Below are 26,378 nucleotides of genomic sequence, written 5' to 3'. Positions count from 1 at the left end.
CTTTATTAGGATTACTATTTACCCTCATCTGTGGTATACTCACAAATGATAAGGTCTGGGCTGTAATGCAACTGAAATCAGATCAGTGACTCATTATCACTTATTGCAGAATGTTTTAACATAATGTGATCAGCACAATCATTTGGAAACATTCACTGGGCCTATCATAATGTATGTTGTGAATATGCCTTGACCAAAGCTTCACTGAAGTCATATAAACTCAAATCTATTAAATCTCTATTTGGTTTTCAGTCTTTAAAACCTAAGCCCTGACATAAGGAAGAAGAAAAACAAAGAGTAAGAGGTAGGACTCTAGAACAAATTGTAAGTAAAGGACTAACAGCTGCTATGGAGAAAATGCACCATTGTGTTTAATTGGGAGAGGGAGAATTTGGGGTTCAGGGCTGTGGGTTAGGGCTTCTTTTTAATGACTAAATTTTCATGCAACTGTGAATTATGGCTGATTTTTGATATTTGGGGAAACAACAAAATTTGTGTTTCATGTGCTTTCCATTCATAGATTGTGAACCACTCGAGGATGGAGTCTGTGTCTAATGGCTGCCTATACTCTTTCCAAGTGCTTAGTACAGCTTAGCTCTGCACATAGTAAGCACTTAATAAATACTGTTACTCCTTTGAATTTAAATGTAATAATCTGATGGGTTAAGATGTAAATAAGTATTAAAAACAGTACATATTTCCCCCGCAAAAAAATCCATTATGGTGTTTGGGAAGTGCAGATTTTTCTAAAACTCAATATATTGGCTCTTTTAGTAAACGAGATGCAATAACTATTGAGAAAACTAATCATGCTAAAAATTTTGATTCAAAGAATAACGTTCAATAATGTATTAATTAAAAAAAACACAAACTGAAGCCAAATCTGTTACTGTATCTTCACACAAGCAACTGATTTAATTTGATTTTAGTTAAAATCAAAGATTCAATTTTTCAGTTTGCATTTCTGTAACTGCCAGAGAGATGAAAGCAATCTGACAGGGAAGAGTGAAAAAGAGCAAATCCAAGATTGGTAAAAAAGCCTAGACTATGCATTATCAAAATTAAAACTCAGAATATAGTTTTTAAGGTGACCAATCACTACATAATTTAATAGAACAGGGGGATAATAATGCAAACACAAGTATTTGTATGGCCAGAATCCAACTCTAAACTGCCTATTGCTCAATTTACACAATCACCTGTCAGCCTTATAAATCGCAGTTATCCATGGAGAGGAATTTATGCATGCCAAGAGTGTAATCAAGAATATCAATATCATCAGCATTTACTGAGTGCCTATTATGTGCCAGGTATTGTAGTAAATGCTATGGAGAGTGTGGTCCTTGCCCTTAAGGAACTCATCATCCAATGGAGCAGATGGAAAAGCACATAATGTTTATCTACAATGGGAACATGAGATAAAACAGAGATTCAACTGATGACAATAAAATATTATTTTTGACTTTTAGAAGTGAAAGTCTGCTACTAAAACATTTAAGGGCCATATATCTTTGGAATTTCTATGTGAGACTGACTGAATGTCCAATTTTGCCCATTTATTTTAAATGCACTCAGTAACTGCCCAATAAATATCACTGATTGATTGAAATGAAGCATACAGTTTGAACTTTGAAAATTGAGTTTTTAAAAGGACTGCACATCACAAAAAAGCTATTTTATTCTATTCTGAATTGTGTTACATCATATTCAATTAATTGACTTTCATGACTATTGTCCCAAAATGGTTGAATAATGATAATGATAATTGTAATTATGGTATTTGTTAGGTACTTACTATAGTTTTAAGCACCGGAAGATATGCAATTAATGTCAGACACAATTTCTGCCCTTATGGGGAAATTGAGGCACAGGGAAATTAAGTAACTTGCTCAAGGTCACACAGAAAGCAAGTGACAGAGCTGGAATTAGAGTCCAGGTTCTCTGACTTCCAGACCACTGTACTCTCCTCCACTAGGCCATGCTGCTTCTCGAATCAATTAATCATTATCAATTATCAGTGGTATTTATTGGAACACTTACTATATGGTATTTATTTAGCACCTGTATGCATAGTACTGTACTTAGCACTTGGGAGAGCACAATACAACAGAATCTGTAGACGTGTTCCCTGAATAACAATCGTTTTTTCTCAGTGAAGAAATTTATAGATTAGTTCACAGTGTTTTGCAATAGGCTAAGATGTGACATGCCAAACATATTTTTATAATTTTGGGTAGCACTGGAAAACCTAACATTGTTTCATTTTTCCATACCATAATAGTCATAAAAGGCCTCTCCTTCTCCACTAAAGAGAATATTTGATAACAATCTGAACATTTAGCTCATAACTGTCAGAGAAGCATTGAATTTGGATTTGGAGAGGCTCACCCACTATATAATCTATAATACAAGTTCAACTCTTTCAGACCACTACTTAGCTATCTTCCTGTTAGAGAATCTATAGGGTAATGAGAGTAGACTGAATCCTGAAGGAAAATGTAGACTATCAGCATTTTCTAATTTATAAGAAAATCAATCAACTAATGGTAGTTATTGAGTGTTTACTATTTACAGAGCACTGTACTAAGATCTTGGGAGAGTAAAATACAAGAGAGTTGGCAGACATGTTCCTTGCCCATAATGAGCTTGCAGTCCAGCTGGGATGCTTCTATTAACATAGGAATATAATGTTACTATACTATATATTCTACTATATAGTAGTATATCCTACTATTATAAAAATAACCCCACCTCTCTCTGTCTCTCTACTTATATATGCACACACACATATACATAAACACATTTGTTGTACTCTAGATTGAAGATAACAGTGAACCTTAACTGTGCATAAGTCTCACTCATTCTGTTCATGTGGTAAAGATCATCTTTGATCTGTGGAGTTTGCTATTCGCAATGCCTAGCATTGGTTTCATTTCTACACTTTTGTATCTAGACCTTCTGGAAATCTCTGCTCAAGAAGAGCCATCTTCGTCCTGATTGGCATTCTCAAGCCGATCTGCCAGCTGCTGCTGTGTCCCCATTAGTCCACTGGTGTGCCATATGTTTGAAAATTGTGTAGGGCTGTATCTTTAAGACTTTTTGGTGGAACTACCAGCCTGTAGTTATCCAACTTGGCTCACCACACAACGTTGCTTAAATATCCTGCTGTCATTCACTCTCTTCACATCTACCAGAATAAGTGTTATTTAAAAAGATGGTTCACTGGCTGCATTCTAGATCTTATTGGTGATTCTACCTTTTATTTGGCTTTTATAATGGCTCTTTTAAGATGCTGATGAACCTGCTAGAGAAAGTGAATGCTATACTCGGTCTGGGGTCTAGATTGCACAGCTGTATTGAAAGTTGGGCACTATTACAGCTTTAAAAAACTTTTAATAATAATGTTGGTATTTGTTCAGCACTTACTATATGCAGAGCACTGTTCTAAGCACTGGGGGGGATACAGGGTAATCAGATTGTCCCACGAGAGGCTCACAGTCTTCTTCCCATTTTACAGATGAGGGAACTGAGGCACAGAGAAGTGAAGTGACTTGCCCACAGTCACACAACTGACAAGTGGCAGAGCCAGAGTTCGAACTCAATGACCTCTGACTCCCAAGCCCGTGCGCTTTCCACTGAGCCACTCTGCTTCCCATGTTTTAGTTGGGACTGATGTTGATATCATGCTACTCTGCCATAATGCTCTTGTCAGTCTACTAAAGGACAGGCTGACTTTCTTGATTCCATTTTCTTCTATTTCATCTATCAATGCCTCAGGCTGTTGTGGCCTAGGAAGCAGAACGGTAACGAGTGGCACTGTGTTGCCAAAGAAAATCTTCTAAGACTGATAGGATTTCTCTGTTGGAAACCTCTATTATCACCTGCCCTGTACTGACTGTTGTTTGCAGTACTGACTGTTGTTTGCAGTACCTAATCATCTGTGTACATTCTACTGTGAGTATGCCCAGAGTCAAGAGTGACCAACATCCAGAATTAAGTGAATACGAACTGAATTTTAACACATTCCAATCATCAATGTTTCCCCCAAATTCACTTCAATCTATATAATAGTCGAAAAATGCTGCATCAACAAGATTAAGAAAAGAAGAAACCTACTCATATGCCCTCCTTTCCAAGAAGGTCAGGGATTTCCCCCAACCTACAAAACAGTCTGAAAGGAATGAATGAAGTGTGTAGCTACTGGAGCAGCCTCATGCTTTTGAGTCCATGAGGCAATGAGTTCCTTAGTTTCTAGGAAGAAGGGGGCTATAGAGGTTTGTCCCAATTATGGTGCAGAATTTTTAGGATCTTAGTGAATTTCTCAGGACAGCCAAATTTGCTTAAACTCTAAATTTGCCAGAACCCAGCTCTGGGTGTTTCCCTGCACTCTTCCTGTATCTGACATGTAGCAAGTTTTTTGTTTTTTTGTGCTTTTTTTGCTGCTACAACTTCATTACAATTCTGAGTGTATGTGTTCCTCGGGGATACAGTCTGGAAGACTCTTGTTTAGAACTAGCTTCTATTTGAGGTCAGTAAGATGCCATAGAGGTTTCCTCTGACAGTTAAACTCTTTAAGATGGTGATGCAGTTGGCATCTGAAATCCTCTAGTATTTAATAATAATAATGATGATAATAATATTGGTGGTATTTTGTTAAGTGCTTACTATGTACTAAACACTTTCTTCTGCATATGTTGTAAAGAAGTCTGTACAGATGTCTAAGCAGGGTATCCCTTCCTTGCTTGTAGCTACTTGCAAAACAGGTCAACAATAGCCCAGAGGCTTTACCCATATGTCATTGCTCTGTCAGTCCTCAAAATTTGGAATTAAGGCATAAAGGCATATCTCCATATGTTGAAAGATTTAAAAAAAATGTTGGTATTTGTTAAGCGCTTACTATGTGCAGAGCACTGTTCTAAGCGCTGGGGTAGACACAGGGGAATCAGGTTGTCCCAACATGGGGCTCACAGTCTTAGTCCCCATTTTTACAGATGAGGTAACTGAGGCACAGAGAAGTTAAGTGACTTGCCCACAGTCACACAGTTGACAAGTGGCAGACCTGGGATTCGAACTCATGACCTCTGACTCCAAAGCCCATGCTCTTTCCACTGAGCTGCGCTGCTTCTCTGAAAGACCATGCTTCATAGATTTTTCAGCCTCAATCATAGAAAGATGTGCCTCGTCATAATATTTCTGAAATAATTTTTTGCCATCTCCATGGGATTCATTCCTTGTCTTTGAGAATGGAACTGAAGTGTGGTGAACAGGGCCATATTAGACTGGTGAGTAGGACCATTATTGAAATGGGGACCAGGAAACTATTGTAATGACATTTTGAGTGCTTGAGTGTTAGCCCCCTGTACTAAGCCCTTGGTTCAACAGAAGGAGATAATACATTCCAGGCCCAACAGGGTGCTTAAAATCTACTTAAGAAACAGACCTACAGAATTATTTGCAAATTGGGGAAGCAACTGCCAAGAACAATAAGCAGAGAGGCAGTAGAGCGTTTGTGTGATAATGTGTTGTTAGTCTTCCAAGCACTTAGTACAGTACTCTGAAAATAGTAAGGACTCAATATATACAATTGATTAACTGAGAGAATGAATATGCCGAGACTGAAATATTTGAATGACGGAATCACTGTTGAGAGCGATTCACCTATAGGTTATGTTGTCTGGAAGGCAGGCATGGCCTAATGGAAATAGCATGGGCCTGATAGTTAGGGGACCTGGGTTTTAATCCTGGCTCCACACTTGGGTAAGTCACTTAACTTCTCTGTGCCACATTTTCCTCATCTGTTAAATGAAGATTAAATACCTGTTTTCCCTCCCATTTAAATGAGTCCCATGTGAGACAGGGACTGTGTCGATTTTAATTATGATACATCTGCCCAGGCACTTGGTACAGTGTTTGGCACAGTAAAACTTACAAAACAACCATACCAGTATTTGATTTACCTATAGGTATATGTGGGCTAGGAGTCAGTGTGGCCTCCTGGATAGACCATGAGTCCTGGAAGTCAGAAGGACCCGGGTTTCTAATCCTGGCCCTGGCCACGTATCTACTGTGTGACCTTGGGCAAGTCACTTTGCTTCTCTGTGCCTCAGCTACCTTATCTGTAAAATGGGTATTAATATTGTGAGCCCCCAAGTGGGACATGGACTGAGGCCCAGGCTGATAATCTTTCATCTACCCCAACACTTAGTATAGTGTCTGGCACACTGTAAGCACTTAACAAGCACCAAAAGGGGACATTTTTTATTATTAACAATACTATTAGTAATTAATAACAATGAAAACTGTCCTCTGTTGTGTTCAGCATCTAGTACTCTTTCTGTTTTGCCTCAGTATCATAATTTTTTTCTAAACCTCTGCTCAAGAAAAAAGCTAGTCCTTTCTTGACTGGTCTGTTTGCCGCAGTTGCCACACAGTTTTCAGCTGAGATGCAGTACCATCTGAGGCTTTGTTTACTACACTCTTAAAGTTTCACTCTGCTTTCTCTTGTTTTTGGTTTCCCATTCAGTTCACCCTATCCACAGTTTGAGCATCTTACCATGGCACAATCTCCTCAAATGTGTTGCTCAACGAAGCTGTATTGAGGTGACCAGACCTTGAAGTTAGGATTCTGACTTAGTTCCGGGGATTTTGTGGTTAGTAAATTCCCACCTGCCTGATTACACTGTGCCATAGTCACCTTTAAGCACTTATGCACTCATGCTTCTATTACTTAAGATGTTGGCTCTGCTTCTTTGCAAATTTGGAAGGTTTTACCACAAGCAAATGCCTAACTACAAATTTTTAGTAGTACACCATATGGGACACTCCAAACTGCAGGTATCAGTTGTTAAAAACCTCTTTTGATATCCTGGTTGTTGACAGTAGGAAAACTAAGTGTATGTTTTTAATGTTTCTAAGGCTAGATCTAGGTTTAACATTCAATAACAAATTTGACTTTGATTTTCACATGCCAGTGTGATCGGTTGAAAATTAGCCAAGCCAAAGCCAGTGTTCCTTAATAGTAAAGTTTTTTGTCTGAATGAACTGTACAATTTCCTTCGCTTTGCACTTTACCTTGCCTGTACAGACATAGCCATGGGTGCTACACTCCTAAAGGAGTGGAATAGGTTTATTTAAATGTCATCTAAGACATCTCAACAGTAAAAATAACTTGTTCTTTCACTGGATGACTTGAGGTATAATAGAATGTCTATCTTAAATTAGACACTTGATCTGTAAGTACTTGCATACACTAAAAGCATTAAGAAGTGAAGAATTCAAATAATGGCCTGCTGTTGCTGATCTGATAAGTTATTTCACTTTAAATAAAGAATGATATACATTCCAAAAGGATAAAATGTAAACTGATACACCTATTCCCTTTTAGTTACAGCGTTGACCTAATGTGGATGACTATTTCAAATACTTTCCTATTCCTGTTATGTAATTAGGAGGACACTTACACATCATTCATTCTAAACAAGGTATCAAGGAAGTATCAGAGGAAATAAGAGAGCTTTGATGGGCATGCACAACTGTGAATGAGGTGTTAATTACAGAGGAAAACATTATAGAATATCTTGGAAGCTTTTATTTTCCTTTTTTGCAAGAGGAGTGGAACAAAGGAGTCCCTTAGGAAATCAATGCTTTATGGAAGTAGAATATATAGTTTTACTCATAAATGTGTGAGTTCCAGTGTCTTTACACTACCCAAAATATGTAATTTTAGTTAACCTCACTAATTCAGACAAAAGAAGCAGGAAGGAAATCTCATCCAAATTGATGAAAAGTATGAATTTTCAAATAGAAGTATCCTTACCATCCATTAGAATTAGATTTTTATATGCCCCAGTGTTTGGCAAAATCATGGTTGAAAAGATTAAAAAAAATTTCTGGGGCAAATTGAGTTAGGATGTCTGTAGTTTAGCTTTCTATGATTAAATTCTGAAAATGATTGTATTTATGAAAAATAAGCAGTGAACACTGACATATAGGAGATATGCTGCTTAATATAATTTTTACTCACCTTTGATTCTGTTAATTTGTTAGAACAAAGTAGAAATTACTACATAAAAACTAGAATAACTCCATTGTTCAAATTAATCACTGTGCCCTGGTCTTTGCAAATTGCTTGTTCACTTTTCACTTGCAGGCCATGATTAAGGGCAAAAATAAAAAAAATAGAAAAACAGAATAAATTGGGACACTGAATTCTAATGGGTGGAGAACAATGTGATATTGAGTGTGAGGTTTCTAGAAGCTGTGCATGATTCCAGCAGCAAGCAAGAATGCAGTTAATTCGAAGAGGCAGTGGCAGGCTGATGAGTGCCAATGGAAAACTGATTTTTCAAAACGGTATTTCAGGATCAATCAATCAATAGTATTTATGGACTGCCTGTGTGCAGAAAACTATACTAAGTGGTTTAGGAAGAGCAGAAGAATGAACTCTGTCCTTAATCAGTTTACAGTTTAAAAGAACAGACTGTGAACTTCTGAACTTTTCTGAACTTTGTTTTATTATACTCCTCCAAGCACTTAGTATAGTGTTTGCCACACAGTAAGTGCTCAATAAATGTCACTGACTGATCAATTAATTGGCAGACACAAAGTAAGCAGTATTGCTTAGTGGTAAGAGGATAGGCCAGAGAGTCAGGATACCTTCAAATCTGCATTCTGCCACTTGCCTGCTGTGTGACCATGGGCAAGTGACTTCACTTCTTTGTGCTTCAGTTTCTTTTCTGTAAAATTAGGATTCCATACCTGTTCACCACCTTTAGCCTGTGAGCCCCATGGGACTGTGTCTTATCTGATTTGTGTGCATCTATCCCAGTGCATTAGTACCTTGCTTGGCACATAGTAAGAGCTTAAATGCCACAGTTACTAAGTGCTTAGAACAGTGCTTGGCACATAGTATGCGCTTAACAAGTACCATCATTATTATTACTATTGCATTACAAAATAGAATGAAGAAGTGATTGGAAAAGATGGATATGTAGATGAATGAGTGCTTAACTAGTAAAAATGATCAGAAGTGCTTCAGGTGTTTACGAGTGGAGGTGATGCAAATTTGCTGAGATGGTAATTGGAGGGAAATGATCCAAGAAGAAGAAACTTTCCTTGGGGAAGGCCTTCCTTGTGGAGTTTGTGACTTCAGAAGGGCCTTGAAGATGGGGAGATCTGTTGATCTGGTACATTTGAAGGGAAATGAGTTGCAGGCAATAAGAAGGACATGAAAGGGAGAGATGAGATAAGAATGAGGCACAGTGAGTGCCTTATTCAGAGTGGGAGCTGGGATGTAGTCAATCAGTCAGTCAGTCTTATTTACTTGAGAACTTATTGTGTGCAGAGAACTGTATTTAGCACTTGGAAGAGTACAGTATAGCAGTGAACAGTCAACATTCCCTGCCCACAATGAGACTGCAGTTCTAGAGGGGGAGACAAACAATATAAATAAATTGCAGATATGTGCATAAGTTCTATAAGGGTGAGGGGGTAAATAAACGGAGCAAGTCAGGGCGACACAGAAGGGAGTGGGAGGAGAGGAAAGAAGGGAAGGCATCTTGGAGGAGATGTGCCTTCAATAAGGTTCTAAAGGTTGGAAGAGTTAATTATCTGTCGGTTATGAGGAAGGAGGTGTTCCAGCCAGTGACAGGATGTGGGCAAGAGGTGGGCGGCGAGATAAACGAGATCAAGGTACAGTGAGAAGATTAGCATTAGAAAAGTGAGGGTGTGCGGGCTGAGTTATAGTAGGAGAGTAGCGAGTTGACGGTAGGAGGGGGCAAGGTGATTGAATGTTTTTAAAGCCAATGATGAGAAGTTTCTGTTTGCTATTGAAGATGGATGGGCAACCATTGGAGTTTCTTGAGGAGTGAGGAGACAAGGCTTGGTGGATGAGGCTACTTCACAGATGAGATAACTAGGCCACAGAGAAGTGAAGTGACTTGCCGCAAGGTTGCAGAGGAGAGAAATGGTGGAGCTGGAATTCGAAACCAGGTCCTTTTGAGTCCCAGGCCTGTGTTCTATCTATTAGGCAACACTGCTTCTCTGCTTCAGTTCTCTGCTGCTTTCAGTTTTCCCTTGAAGCAATTGACTCCCAAATCTGTTTCACCACTTCTGACTTTCATTTACCTTGTACTTTCACAGTTCCTTCTGCCTCCAATGACACTGCCACAAGGTGAGCAAACCAACAACTTGAACTCAAAATGGCGGGAAATTAAAGCTCCTCCCTCATCCCTCTTTCCTGAATTTACCATTATGGTTAACACCTCCATATCTTCTCTAACCTAAGGCACTTCTAACATTATTTTTGACTTCTCTTCTTTCTTTCTCTCCCTGTCTTTAAATCCTGCTGGCTTTCATCCACAAAAGTTTATGGATCCAAACCCTTGCCCAGTCCCAGCTGGACTAGTGACTGCCCAAATACCCTAATAATAATAATGTGTATTTGTTAAGCGCTTTACTATGTGCCGAGCACTGTTCTAAGCGCTGGGGTAGACACAGGGGAATGAGGATGTCCCACGTGGGGCTCACAGTCTTAATCCCCATTTTACAGATGAGGGAACTGAGGCACAGAGAAGTTAAGTGACTTGCCCACAGTCACACAGCTGACAAGTGGCAGAGCAGGGATTCGAACTCATGAGCTCTGACTCCAAAGCCCGTGCTCTTTCCTCTGAGCCACGCTGCTTCTTGCGCTGCCTCCAACCTCTTCCTCTTACACTGTAGCCCTCCTTCAAGCAGGTAGATAAAAGTGGAAGAGTACCAGTCACTGATAACATCAAACTCGACACCATCACAAGGGCCAGCTTTTGTGTGTATACAATATGGCAGGGACATACAAGGGACAGCTTTTGTGTGTATACAATATGGCAGGAACTGTGGTTCTGTATTGGTCTTTTCAGTTAACCATACTCATGGATTTTTTGCACTATCAATGGTGTCTTCAAATATGAAGGACAATAATTTAGGTATTCAGAATGCATCACTCCTCCCTTCAAAAGCCTTCAATGACCATCCAATTCTCAATGCCTCAGACAAAAATTTAGGATTAGTGATTTTATGTTTCTTCTTAACAGCAGGTGGCCTTCTTGATTTTATTTAACTTGTTTTCCAACTGTCGCCTTTCTCTTCCCTATATTACAGACCATAACTCCCAAGAGAACAAAAATCCTGGGGTGGGGTCTACATCCATCATACAGTTTCCAACACTGCTTAGTTTAATGGATAAGGTAATCCAACTTGGTATTTTGATTCCTGAATTAGATGATTCATTCTACTCATCTTTTTTAAGAGTTATACCAGGTGATAACATTCTTCGTGTTCAAAATTGACAAGAAGCAGGATGACCTAGTGAAAAGAGCACAGCCTGAGAGTCAGAGGACATGGATTCTAATTCCAGCTCGGCCACTTGCCTGCTGAGTGACCTTGGGTAAGTCACTTAACTTCTCTGTACTTCATTTTCCTCAATTTAAAATGAGGGAATTCAATACTTGTTGTCTCTTCCCAGTAGACTGTGAGCTTCAGTGTGCGACGGGGGACTGTGTCCAACCTGATTGTTTTGTTTCTACCCCAGCTTGTAATACAATACTTGGCATATAGAAATCATGTAAATACCACCATCACCATTAGTTTTAAAAAATAGAGCTGTATAAATAGTTGGAACAAAATACAGATAGGCAGGAAAGTCAACCAATGGGGTCTGGCCTACTGCATATTCCCAGCAGCCCACTCTGCATCCTACTAGACACCACAGAAATAAGAACCCAGTGCAGCCTTAACTGTTAGCATTATCTGAGGTGATGGCATTGATTGATTAATCAATGGTATTTACTAAGTGCTTACTCTGTGCTAAGCATTGACTAAGCACTTGGAAGAGTACAATGCAACAGAGTTGGTAAATATACATCCTCTGCCTGTTAAGAGCTTATATTTGATTATAAGTTTTCTATTTGGACTCTGGTTCTATTAAAATGTTCAACTGGGAATATATTCTCATTGCTGTAATGTTCTATTGGTTTAAGTGGAAAAAAAACCCCTAGTCTCCAGAGAAAACAATTTTCCAAGAAAATCTATAAACACTTGTACTCCTTTCTAAATATGCTTTAAGTTCTCATTCATTCAGTGACTTAGTGAAAAACTATAGTAAAGATACAGCATTGAAAATCTTGTCTGCATCATTTTGAGACTAGTAAAGTTTTCGTAGAGAAAGGTGGAGCAGATGTGAAGCTTCCTCTACCTTTCTCACCAGAGGGGCACTTTCTAGGCCCGTATCAAAGATTGCCCCGATGAATGGCTGCCCAGCTCAGAGGGAAATGTAGGCACTCTGGTCAAAGGTGCGAGATGCAACAAGTTTTCTATGTAAAGTTGTCTTCCCTTATCAAAGATACCTCTACAGGTGGTGAAATTCACTTATGGATGCACGTATGGCTGAACAGGGCAATGTACTTTATCCATCCTGATAATAATAAAGATTATAATGATAATAATAATAGTTGAGATATTTGTTAAGTGTTGAAAATGTGCCAAGCACTGTACTAAGTGCTGGAGTAGATAAGAGGTGAGTGAGTTGGACACAGTCCCAGTCTCAATATCAATTTTACAAATGAGGTAATTGAGGCACAGAGAAGTGAAATGATTTGCCTAAAGTCACACAACAGACAAGTGGTGGATGAGGATTTGAACCCAGGTCCTTCTGACTCCTAGGCCCATGCTGTATCCATGAGGCCACACTGCTTCTCTTGTGTGTACATAAACACCATTCCTTACTGTGCTTTTTTGTTTGTTGTTTGCAATGCCTGGTGGTGTTTTCACTTTTGCCTTCTTTTCTCATGATCCTAACAAAGTTTCTCTTGAAAAGAGCTCCTCCTTTCTTGACTGCAGGACACCATGCTGGTCTATATGCAGCAACTATCCCTCAGTATGGGATTGCTTGTACCAAGTTTTCTATGGCACTACTAATGCTAAATATGTAAGCATACAAGTGTGAATATACAAGTGTACTTTAAAGCGTGCTCAAAGGCAGAGGGGAGTCATTTGCTAGGCACAAGATTCTGAATTCTAAACTTACTGTGGTTACTGTAGTATAATTTTCCTTATTTGTTCCTGCTTTAGACAGTCCACTCATCTCATTTAGTTCTGAAGGCTTATTATTAAAAATAATGATAATAACAATAATAATTATGGTATATTTCAAACACTGTACTAAGAGCTGGGGTAGATACAAGTTAATCAGATTCCACATGGGACTCACAGTCTTAGTAGTAGGGAGAACAGGTATTGAATCCCCATTTTGAGGATGAGGTGACTGAACAAAGATAAATTAAGTGAGTTGTCCAGGGTCAAACAGCAGGTAAGCAGTGGAGCTAGGATGAGAACCCAGATCCTCTGACTCCCAGATCCATGCTCTTTCTGCTTCTCTTAAGAAGTGGTGATTATCCTTATTGTTCAGGGATCATTGCATAGCAGGGACACAATCCAATTAAAATGACTTCTCATTTTTAATCTATGTTTTACAGATGACTAGTTCACCTACCGTAGGAAAACTATTATTTTCTTTGTGAAATAAAGCACATACTCTATTTGTAAATGGAGAGACTCTAGAATTTGTGACTCTCTAAACTGAATTTTCAGTGATCTGACATCATAAGTCCATCTCTCCCAGAACTCAATTTTCAGTCAACAGGAGCCAAAATTTAAGAGAGGCTTGATTTATAGATGAAAGGTATAGATGAAAAGGCTGTCTTCCAGTTTGGGATGAGCAGTTCAAATTATACTGAACTGAAGAAAGATTTTTGAATGAGCTTCAGAAGTTGGGAATTGGTTCACTGCTTTTATTTATTATTACCAACTTGGAATGCATAAAATAGCCTCTCAATTTTTTCTCATAACATTTCTGGGAATCTGGACATTATGTGCATTTACCATCACTGCATTCTAGTTTCTTACTTGAGGTAGTCCAGTCAAATGGCATATTGCTCATTAATCACATCTATTAATTTGAGCAGTAAAAGGCTTTAAATTTCAAGTAGCCACTTGCTCTATAGGGATGAGTTCCTGTTTTCAGGATGTGATGACATATGCTTCAGACAGTGCTAATTAGACATTTCTTTGAAAATTTATCCTGTCACGTTTCAAGAACACCTATTTCCTTTTTTTTGAGTATAAGATAATGAATTTATTAATTTCCTTTTTAGTTTGTTAGGTTTCCCTGCACAATACAGTTTGTTAGTTTATCAGTTTGTTTACCTTCTATCAATAAATTATTGCAGAGTTATATTCTATGGAAAAATACATTAAACTCAGTGATAAATTGATTGGAACACGTTATATATTTGGACATGTTATTGTGATGCTCATCAGTGGTGAAACCAAGACAAATAGTTTGATAATTCAGATATATTTTAAAAAGGAAAACATTGCAAATACAATTTGACCCATGTAAATGGCTTCTGGGAAAGCACTCTCCAATCTCCACTGCTGGGATAACAAAACACTAAACCTGGCAATTGAATCAAAGTTCAATCACTGCTGGCACTTGTATGAATCTCTGGGATTGTTTGGTCATATCTGGTGTCTGCTTAGCCACATAACCTGCCTTAGAACAGTTCTTCCCATGCTGCTTTTTGATAAATATGAACACTTTTGAAATGTTTAGGCACTGAATCAATACCATTTTTGGGGAGTTTGATCCCTCCCCACAAGGAGCTTACAGTCTTGCAGGCAAGCCTACTAGTAAGAAATCAAGAGAAGTGCTCTCCTAGAACAAGAGTTTTGGGAAAGCCAAGGAGCAAGGAGACAGAGTCAAAAGCAGTTGGCTCCAATATGGACAAACAGACTAACTGAGCAAGGATCTAGCCTTCCCTATAGACAATGTAGGAGGATGTGTCGATCCTGCATTCAAAAGGAAGAAGGAGATGTGAAATCTTATGAGAATCTGGAAGCAGGCTCTTCCAGAGTCTTTTGAAAAGCTGTATCTACCTATACAAAATTCTAATTTGGTAGACAGTGTTTTCCAATATGCTAAGAATAGTGCTCTGCACACAGTAAGTGCTCAACAAATATGATGAATTGACTGATTGAGATTTAAAACCACAAACTAAGATTTAAATTAGAAAATACCAGAGTAGATCATTGCCATTTACTGCTGCGAATGGGAGTAAGTCAGGCTCTCGACTGCAGGAAGGTCTACTCATTCAATCAATCATATATATTGAGCACTTACTATGTTCAGAGCACTACTAAGTGTTTGGGAGAATACAGTACAACAGAGTCGATGGAAACACTCCCTTCCCACTTTAGCTGCTAATGATAAGAGCACAAGCCTGGGAGCCAGGAGACTCAGTTTGTAGACCTGTTCCTAATTTCAATATAGTTCCTATGATATTGCTGCAGAGCTTAATATTCAGCTGTTTTGGCTGGTTTGGCAGTCACTTTTGAAGGAAAGTGCATAATCAATGCTCTAATATCATTATTATAACTGTATAAATGTAGTTTCTCTTCACAGTTTCCTTGCCAAATTTCAAATGAACCTTTTACTGGATAGTGTGAAATCTCACACCTCTCAGCTAAGACTGGCTGCAAACCAGCAAAGTTTAACTGTAAAGTGGAAAATTCAGTCTCTGTTGGGAAGAACCTCAAATCTTCCTTTATATTTGACTAGCATTTTATCTTGCAGTCTCCATTATATCCTGTTGGCTTTTCACTGTGCTATAGAAATATAGTAGAAAACAAGAAAATCAATTCCAGAATTGTCCAGAATTGCCTCACTATATGCTGAGTCAATCTGAAATCATATTTATGTGAATGAATTATAACATAATTCAGAAAAGGCTTAAGTTGGTGTTTAATGGTTCCAGAAGACTTCAACAGAAAGCACTTAATAGGAAGTTTAAAAGTACTTTGGAATGGAAGCAATAACTCCCAAATCCCAAGATACAACTATGTGAGAACTGCTATTTTCTATTACCTTATGTCCAAAACAGAACTCCTCATCTTCCCACACAAGCCTTGTCCTCCTGACTTTTCCATTATTGAAGACAGCACCACCATCGTCCCTTTCTCTCAAGCCTGAAACCTTGGCATTGCCCTTGACTCATCTCTCTCATTCAACCACATATCCAATCCTGTCATCAGATTCTCCAGTTCAACTTTCACAACGTTGCCAAAATACACCCTTTCCTCTCCATCCAAACTGTTTCCAAGCATACCTAAGCATTTATCCCATTCAGCCTTGACTACTGCATCAGCCTCCTTGCTCACCTCCCTGCCTCCTGTCTCTCCCCACTCCAGTCCATATTTCACTTTACTGGCCAGATAGTTTTCTAAAAAAAATTCAGACCACATCTTGCTACTCTTCATGAACCTCCAGTAGTTGCTCAGCCACTCCACATCAAGTAGAAACTCTTTTAAACTGCTCAATCACATGCTCTTTCCTATTTTACCTTGCTGATTTCCTCCTACAACCCCACCCCTTCACCTCACTCCTCTAATGGTACCTTGATCTCATTTATCTCGCTGGTGACTCCTAACCTACAACCTGCCTCTGGCCTGGAATTTCATATCAGGCCACTATACTTCCCACCTTTCCAAAGTCTTAATAAAAGGATATCTCCTCCAATAGGTTTACTCATACCAAGCCCTCATTCCCTACTTCCTTTCCATTCTGTGTCAACCCTGAATTTGGATTTTACACCCTCTATTCACCCCTCTCTCAAACCCAAAGCACTTAACCATAATTTAATTTGATGACTGTCCTTCCCCTCTAGACTGTAAGCTCCTTGTGGACAGGGAACATATCTAACTCTGTTGTACTGTGCCTCTCCTGAGCAGTTAGTACAGTGTTCTGCATACAATTAGGGCTCAATAAATTAAGATTGATTACCTCATGAGTCAAATTTACAGTATTTTCCTTGGCTCTAAAATTATTTTTTATCAATTAGGTAAATGAGATACTTTATTAGGAGAAAAAAACAAATTATATTATAAAAATATCTCATTCCCATAAACTAGAAAAACAAAATGGTAACTAAAATTAATTTCCATAGTTGTGATTTAAAATTTAATAATCCATCCAATTCTGCCCCTGTCAATCCCAGCTTCTCCATTTATCTGCTGTGTGACCTTAGGCAAGTCACTTAAACTTCGCTGTGACTCAGTTTATCTGTAAAATGGGGATTAAGACTGTGAGCCCCATGTGGGTATATGGACTGTGTCCAATCTGATTACTTTGTATCTGCCCCGCTGGTAGGAACAGTGTCTCGCACATAATAAGCGCTTAAATACCACAAGGTAAAAAAACAATTGGACAGATTATTAAGTACACCATCATATGGGCAGATGAGAGTGGAGGCCAAAGAATGAAATCCTTCCCTGTCCCTCAACTTGCAGGCACCAAGGAGATGATGAGCTGGCTGAAATTAACCAGCTGAAGAGAACTAAGAGAATGTCTCTGCAGAGTTGTGATTCTACCTGGCAACTATGTTGTTGGCCCTCTGAGAGGGAAAAATTCACTCCAAGGTTAAGTTTAGCCAGAGGTTTCAACCTCTGTTATGAAACTACTGGTGGCTTCCAGTGAAGTCAACTGATAGCATTTAGTGCAGCATTTTTTATGTCCAGAGCACTCTATTAAGCACTTAGGAGAGTAGAATAGAGTTTGGTAGATCTGATCTCTGCCCACAAGGAGGTTATGGTTTAGTAATGGAGTTTCCCTTAATGGGGTTCAATCCTAGCTAATGTAAAACTTCTACATGGGAAGATAGGGCATCCCAAGGCATTTGTTATTCTCTTCGATATTCAGAAAGGTGTGAAGCTAGACTCTAGTCCCTCTAAATGTTCTAGTTATATTTCTCTCTCTACTGTAAACAAGGAATATTCCTATCAATCTAATTATGCATTAGATGTTCCTGAACGATGTAACTTTGTCACTAATTTTGTGAGTGTATATATACATATATATGCTTATTCCCTCATTAAATTTTATTCTCCTGTGACAGTAAGGACCATGGTTTTCTCAAAATCTTACTTCGATTAAAATGGTCTAACACAAAAGTGGGGCAGTGAAAGTAAAGTAGGAAACAAGGTTTAATTAGAGGCAAAAGTGATCTAAGGTCATGTGCATGGTTCATTGCATTACACTGTATGCCTCCTTGAGGACAGGGAGTGCCTACCTATTGTGTGTGTATGCATACAGTAAGTGCTCAATAAATATAATCAACTGATTAGATTACCTTTAATAGACTACATACAGTTATGTACTAAAGTCCTTTTTGTTACTTTCATAAAATAAACCTTAAATGGATTATCATATAAAATTGTACAAGTAGCAAATGATGAGCTCAAGGTATTCCTGCACAAGCAGTAGTCAGGAGTTGGTAATAGGGGACATAAAGAAGTCTCATTATGACAATCCTTAATTTAGGCTTACATATAAACCAGGAGTTGGTCATGGGGGAATAAACTAAGGCAGGGCTGAGTTATTCAATCAGAGTTATTTACTGAGTGTTTATTGGGATGTGACAGCACTAAGCATTGGGAAAGTACAGTACAATGGAGTTGGAGAAAGTAGTTTGGAGTTTGATGTAGAAAGTAGAAAATGGAGTTTGGAGATACAATCCCTGACCTTAAGGAGATTTCAGTCTACAGGCAGAGACAAATATTAAAATAAATTTATAGCTAGGAAGTCATTCACCAGGCTGTTCATTGGATTTTTTTTTAAAAATCACATTTTACCGTGGGTATAGGTAATGGCTAATGAAAGCCATTAGTCAGCTTCTCCTAGTTAGGCTAACGCCCTCTTTGAAAGGGTAAATAGACCCCAGTACTAAGTGGCTAAAAATATTCACATATTTCTCCAAGCCTTTGCACCTGACTTGTCAGAGATATTCAACCTAAGGTCAAAAAGATTTGTTAGCATAGTATAGTCACTGAAAACTGGTAGAAAGGAAACTGAGTGGGTGTTTCTTTAGCTCTTGCCTCCTTTGACAACAGGTGAGAATGAACAGTGTTCAATCACTATTTACTAGAAGTCCCTCCCATTAGCAGTTATCTTGCATTATAAATGAAGTAGAATCCTGGGCCCTACCACTGGGAACTTGGTAGGGCCCAGGATTTCTACTGCATTTATAATACTTTACATACATAGTGTGCTTAATGGAAACAGCTTGCGTCTAGTGGGTAGAGCACAGGCCTGGGAGTCAAAAAAGAACCTGGGTTAAAATCCTGGCTTGGTCACTCATCTGCTTTCTGACTAGGCAAGGTCACTTAACTTCTCTATGCTTCAGTTCCATCATCTGTAAAATGGGGAATTAAGACTATGAGCTCCATGTCGGTGGGACAGGGACTGTGGTCCAACCTGATCAGCTTGTATCTACCCCACTCCTTGGTACAGTGCCTGCATATTAAGTGCTTAACAACTACTTAAAAAATTATACTGCTAGTGACTTATCCAGCATCTTTTGAACAGAAAATAAGTCTCTAGGCTGTGAAAAAATTTACAGATGCCTTCTCCTTTGCTTTCTTTTCTTTCTCCTTCCTTCTCACTTCACAGCTCTTGTAGGACCTCCTCTGCACTATACTCCCATGACATACAGCTAACTGTAAGTTTCAGAGGGAAATGCTAACATTCATTTCAAATACTTTTTTTAATGTATTTGTTTAGCACTTATTATGTGCCGGAGACTTAAGCGCTGGAGAAGATAAAAGATAATCAGGCTGTACAAAGTCTCTGTCCTACATGGGGTTCACAGTCCTTAATCCCCATTGTGCAGATGAGGAAACTGAGGTGCAGAGAAGTTAAGTGACTCACCCAAGGTCACACAGCAGACAAGTAGTGGAGCAGAATTAGAACAATGACCTTCTGACTCCCAGGCCTGTGATCTATCCACTAGGCCATGCTGCTTCTTGCTTGGTTTTAAGAAAGACATCCTCCCACATGTAATTAAATTTGAAATTGATATAATTGAATTTGATATAAAAGGAGAATATGGAGATAGCGTACGAGGGTATAATCAAGTACTTTAAGAATCTTAATATGAAATTTAAAATGAAATGTCATCCTACTAAATGCATTTAGGAATTCACCTTTGTCATCTCACATTTGATCTGACTTGGGTACCTGTAAAAAAGTTAAATGTTACCTTGAAAAATAATTAATTTTAAATCATACATTTCTGAAAATAGGAAATTAAACAATGTGCCATTTTCATTATAAAATTAATATTATAATTTTCATACCATTTCTTTCTTAGTTTGAAAGGATATGGAAGTGAAAATCACCACTTCACCCAAAGTATGAGATAAAGTTTAACATTACCAAGAAATACTGGTCCAAGATATAGCACTTTTTATTATAGGAAACAGCCTCTTTCAAATCTTTTCTTTCTGAAAGCATATTTAATTAATATCAGCTATTTCATGCCATTTAAGAAAATGACATTTAAACACATAGGCACTAACAGAAAACCACAATGAGCAAAGATCAGAAGTCAAATTCTGTGTTTTGTTGTCTGTTAATCTCAGAGTGGAGTTGAATACAATGGTTCTGAAATCACGTGGGCAGACCAGCGGAGCCCCTGGATGGGTTCATTGGGTTAGGAGGTTCCGTTTCACTCCTGCAAGGTGACAATTATTTTACATCACATACTCCCGAACACAATGATGTCATATGGACACCTGTGAGCGCATGCTGCAAAAGATGGTGACACCACATGAGTATGCAGCATTATGCTGTGATATCATACAAAATAGAATCAAATATTCCCCGGCTCAGCAAAATCAATATCTGAAGCCTAGCCCAACCCAACCTGTGGTTGAAACAGGAGTCTGATTTCCAGTAACTATGTGCTTTCCCCAGTGACTTCCCAGTCTTGGGGAGATTCTTCAGATTTAAACCCACCTACATCCTCTGCTTAAGTATCACACACACACACACAAAAAAAAAATCAATTTTTTTGAATCCAAAATCTGGGTCCAATCTAGAAAATTTTGAACACAGTGATAATTCCTGCTACATATGCACTACTGTAACCTGGGTTTGGTTATCCAGTGAAAACTACTATCAGGAGAAAACTAATGCAGGGCAAATGTTCCAAGAAAAATGCAACTGTAGATACTAATACTACATCAGCACCCCCTTTATTCTTATTATATTCCAAGAAAAATGCAACTGTAGATACTACATATGCCCCCCTTTATCTTACTATCTTTCCTTTCTGCTGTTCTTTTTGGTTTAATGTCATTAGATTTTAAAATCTGTCGATGCATTAACTGTACTTCCACATAACCCTCTGTCAATCTTTTTCCTTGCTTACAGAATGAGATAACAACAAGTATACTTGAACTCCACAAAACAGATGTTTCATTTTACTGATTCTTTGCCACTGTAACACACCCTAAGAATTGTTACATTTAATTTTCCAAGAAAAAAATAGCACTACAATAAGTGACTGAATTCTTCCAACTGTGCTCCTCTGCTAGCTAGAAGACATCATATTCTGACATCTCACAAGCAGTAAGCAGGACAAATTATGTATGCCAAATAAAACAACTCTGTCCTATACAACCATGAATCTGAGCTACAAAGTAACTTTATTATTTGATATTTATTAAGGGATTACTGTGTGTCAGGCACTTTTCTAAACACTGGGGTAGATATATAAGTTAATCAGGTTTGGACACAGTCCTACATGGGGTTCATAGTCTAAATGGGGGGGGGAGAACAGGCATTGAATACCCATTTTACAGATGAGGTAACTGAGGCACAGTTAATTGATTTGCCTAAGGTCACACAGCAGCCCAAAGGCAAGATACCTGATGTACTTTGGAATAAGGACTGAATAAGGGAAAATATTGGGCTTATTTTCAGATGGATGCCACTTTCGACCAACACCCTCAAACCTTATGTGATAAAAATGACTCAGATAAAAGAACAACCTGCATCTAAGCATGAAACACACTGCCAAACCTGTGTAGTTCCTTGTGGCTCTGACTGAACAGACCTCTACGAGTGCCTCCGATCTGCAGATTAAGTTTAAGAACGTATGTGCCAATGTTGAAGAAATGCAGGGTACACTCTGTTTGGGCTTTCTCCCAGTGTTTTGGCTAGACCAGGTATTAGGGAAAGTACTTCCGACAACATGTATTTATCTAGAATCACTGTCAAAAGAAAGGGTTGTATGTCTGCACATAAATTTGGCCTCATTAAGGACATAATCCCTGAATTATAGAACTCATCTGGTTCCAGTATGTTTTTCCAAACTTCGTTCTATGGCATCTTAATGAAGCGTAATTCTTCTAACCACATTATTGTCATGCAAATAGCACCCCTGATCTAGCACTGTGCAGAGGACTATACTAACCACTTGAGAGAGTTCATTCATTCTGCCATATTTATTGAGCACTTACTTTGTGATAAGTACTGTACTATGCATATGGGAGTGTACAGTATAACACTAAACACATATTCCCTACTTCCCTGCCCACAACAAGCCAGTTTAATACAAGAGGGCTAGTGTGCATGATCTCTGCCCTCAAGGAGCCTACAAATTGCTTGGGGAGACAGATGTTAAATTACCAATGGGGGAGCGCAGAATATAAGAATGCATACATAATTGCTTTGGGACTGGGAGTGGAATGAGTAATACAGTGCTTAAGAGGTAGAGAACTAAGTGTGCAGATGACCCAGAAGGTAGAGCAAATAAGGGCATTGTGGGCAGGGAATGTGCCTATTTATTGTTGTATTTTACTTTCCCTAGTGCTTAGTACAGTGCTCGGCATACAGTAAGCACTCAATGATTATGACTGAATGAATGAAGGTAGGGAAGTGAGAGTTTATAATCTCTTTATAGTCTCACTGATGGACTAGTCCCTCTTTGGAAGGCTATCACTCTTCGGTATCCACTTTCCACCACTGAGGAAATGGAAATCCTGTAAAGAATAGACAACTTGTCTATGCAGGAGGAATTTGGAAGGAGTCGACACTCTAATTAAAATAATGGAAAATGGTAAAACTTCCAGAGCTAATGACAGGGAGGATATATACACTGAGCAGCTATTTGCACAGAATTTTCTTCATCATACAAACACTGAGGAAATACCAGTGGACATCTAAAACCACCACCATAACCACCTTCCAGAAGGTGAAGAAGCTGATTGAGATGGCTTTTATACATTTTGTACCACTGCACTGAAGGCAAGTTACTGGAGTCTTTCTTTAGTGAATACTAATGAATACTATTAGTCCCATATTTGGAAAAGTAGAATTTAGTTTTAAACCAAAGGATGTGATATTATTTGTACATAAGATACAAGAAAAAAAATTGGACCCCACTAATACACATGGGCTTGGAAGAAAACATAGTTTCGATTTCGAAGAAAATTATCACAATCCTTAGTGTATTCCATAACACCAGGTACTAGGTGCTAGAATTAAAGACAGATATCTGACGTTCTTCATTGGCAATGGAATAAAGCAGGATTGGATAATAGGATTAGGAACCATGCCTGCAGATGTATTCAGAGGACAAGCATTAGAAATATTTCTAGACCTCCAAAAAACTTTTCCGACAATTAGCTCCAGGTATCCTTGGAAGACTTTGAATCAATCATAAACTGAATCGAATCATTCACATACATAAGGCATGCAAATGATTACATAAAACAAGTAGAGTGCTATGATTAATAGGAAACCTAAAGATTGAGCTTATATAACATCTCCTCATACGAATCCTTCTACCTATCTAAAAACTCTATCTAGTTCCCCTCTGCTCATTTTATAACTATTATAGTCATGCTCTTTATTTTGTTTCCTTATAGTCAAACTGTCACTGAATCCTGTCTGTTTAATCTTCACGCAATCATTAAAATACATTCTTTCCTCTCTATCCAAACTGCTACCATGTCAATCCAAGCACTTAGCTTATCCCACCTTGATCACTGCATCAGCCTCCTTGCTGACCTCCCTGTCTCTGACTCATTCTGTTCCAGGCCATACTTCACTTTGCTGCCCTGGATCATTTTCTACAAAAATAGTCAGTCCTTATTTCCCCACTCTTCAAGAACTTTTAGTGGTTTCCCATTTACTTCTGCATTGCGATTGGCTTTAAAGAACTCAATCATCGTGTCCACTTTTATCTCACCTCACTGATTTCTACAACTCAGACTGCATACTTTGCTACCCTAATGACAACCTACTCACTGTACTTCCATCTCATCTATCACACCACCGACCCCTCATCCATGTCCTGCCTCTGGCCTGGAATGCCCCGCCCCCCCCACACCCTGTGCATATCTGACAGATGATCACTCTCCCCACCTTCAAAGCCTTATTAAAGCACATCTCCTCCTAGAGGCCTTCTCCAACTAAACCCTCATTTCCTCTTCACCCACTCCCTTCTTGTGTCACCCTTGCACTTGGATTTGCACACTTTATTTACCCCTCCCTCAGGCCCACAACATTTAGGCAAATATCCATAATTTACTTATTTATATTAATGTCTGTTTCCCCTTCTAAACTGTAAGCTCACTGTGGGCAGGGAACATGTCTACCACCTCTGTTACATTGTATTAACCCAAGCTCTGTACACAGCTCTTGTCTTTTCTTATGCTGTTGAGTCATCTCCAATCCATAGCAACTCCACGGACACATCTGTCTCAGAACGCCCCAACTCCATCTGTACTCATTGTCATAATGCATCCACAGAATTTCTTGGTAAAGTGGTTTACCATTGTCTTCTTCCATGCAGTAAATTTGAGTCTCTGCCCTCGACTCTCTCCCACGCTGCTGCTGCCCAGCACAGGTGAGTTTTGATTTGTAGCAGATTGCTTCCCCCTCCTAGCCACTGCCTAAGCCAGGAATGGCATGGGTATGCCTCTGCTTGACTCTCCCACCCATAGCCAAGACTTATAGAGTACTGAAAACTCTCCAGGTACAATCCTGGGAGGGGCTGCATACAGTAAGTGATCAATAAATACCACTGATTGTTATGAGCAGTCTCTTCTTCCCAACTTGTGAGGCCCTATAGGTGAGGGACCATGTCAGATTGTGAACTCCTATGCTTCAGGGACCATGTCTTATCTCTCTAAACTGTGTTTTTTCCTAGGCATTAAATACAGTGCCGTCTACACAGTAAGCACTTAATAAAAGCTATTAAATGAATGAATGCTTTTGTTAGAATGCAACAGTAGCATTAGAGAACGTTCTTCCAGTACCACATCTGTCTGGACACATTTCAGTGCAGTGCAGAAGAAGAGCAAATAGCAGTGATGGGCATGGACTGAGTACTACAATACACTATTATTCCTTAACATGGATTCTGAAAGAACACAAGTCCTGCATTAAAGGCCAACTGGTGCCCTGAATTACTAAGATTAAATCTAGCCTTAAGGTCAACTCTGAGATTTTGACAAGCAAGCTGTCAACATAGAAAGACATAAAAGTAAAATTAAAAGGCATGAGAGGGAATTTCCCAGAAGACAAGCATGGGGATCAGTCTTATAATCAAATGTGAAAGTAAGCACAATGAATAATGGTGCATTAACAGGGGATGATTCATAACTGAAGAACAAATCTTCATCTATTTAATATGTTTTGAATTGCTTTAACGAAGAATAATAGTTTAGTGATTCTTAATGTAGTAGTATATAATAAATCAATCAATGGTATTTGTTGAGGGCTTACTCTGTGCCACTCTACTAGGTGCTTAGGAGAGTATGAGTTGACAGACAGTTGAATTGTGAGAACCTGCACACAAGGTTCTTACAGTCTAGACAGAGAGGCAAATTTTAAAATAATTTATTAATAGGGGAAGTGACAGAGTATGTTCCTAAGTGTTGTGGGATGGCGGAAGGTAGAATAACTAGTGCTTAAGGGGTACAGTGTAGAATGCAGAAGGGAGGGTGAACAGTAGAAATGAAGGTCTACTCAAAGAAGGCCATTAGAAGAAATGATTTAGTAGGGTTCTGAAGGTGGGGAGAGAGATGATCCCTGGATATGATGAAGAAGGGAGTCCCAGGCCAGAGGGAGAATGTGTATAAGGAGTAGGTGGTGACACAGATGAGATTAAGATAGAGTGAGTTATGTTAACATTATATGAGTGAAATACATGGCTTGGGCTGTAGATCAGTAAAGTAAGGTAGGAGGGAGAGAGATGATTGAGCACCTTAAAGCTGATGGTAAGGAGGTTCTCTACATGGTGGAAGTGAATAGGAGGCCAATGGAGGTTTTTATGAGTTGTGGCAGGTAATGGACTAAATGTTATTTTTAAAAAATATCAAGTCATTAGGGTGAAGTGTGGAATGGGGTGGGGAGAAAAAGGAGGCCGGGAGATCAGAGAGGAGGCTTTGGCTTCAAAGCTCTCCATTACCTTGGCCCCTTCTATCACACCTCCCTT

The 26,378-nt window shown here is 38.9% G+C and overlaps 1 protein-coding gene across 3 annotated transcripts in view; it reads right to left on the bottom strand.

Annotated features, from left to right (window-relative positions):
• COL19A1 (collagen type XIX alpha 1 chain) overlaps positions 1 to 26,378 on the bottom strand; it is a 340,279-nt gene that overhangs the window by 117,511 nt on the left and 196,390 nt on the right. The window lies entirely within an intron of this gene.

The sequence above is a fragment of the Ornithorhynchus anatinus genome, chromosome 1 (assembly GCF_004115215.2).
Source record: "Ornithorhynchus anatinus isolate Pmale09 chromosome 1, mOrnAna1.pri.v4, whole genome shotgun sequence".
Taxonomy (NCBI): Eukaryota; Metazoa; Chordata; class Mammalia; order Monotremata; family Ornithorhynchidae; genus Ornithorhynchus; species Ornithorhynchus anatinus.
Note: the sequence above shows the minus strand (reverse complement) of the source record. Positions and strands in the feature narration are given on the sequence as shown.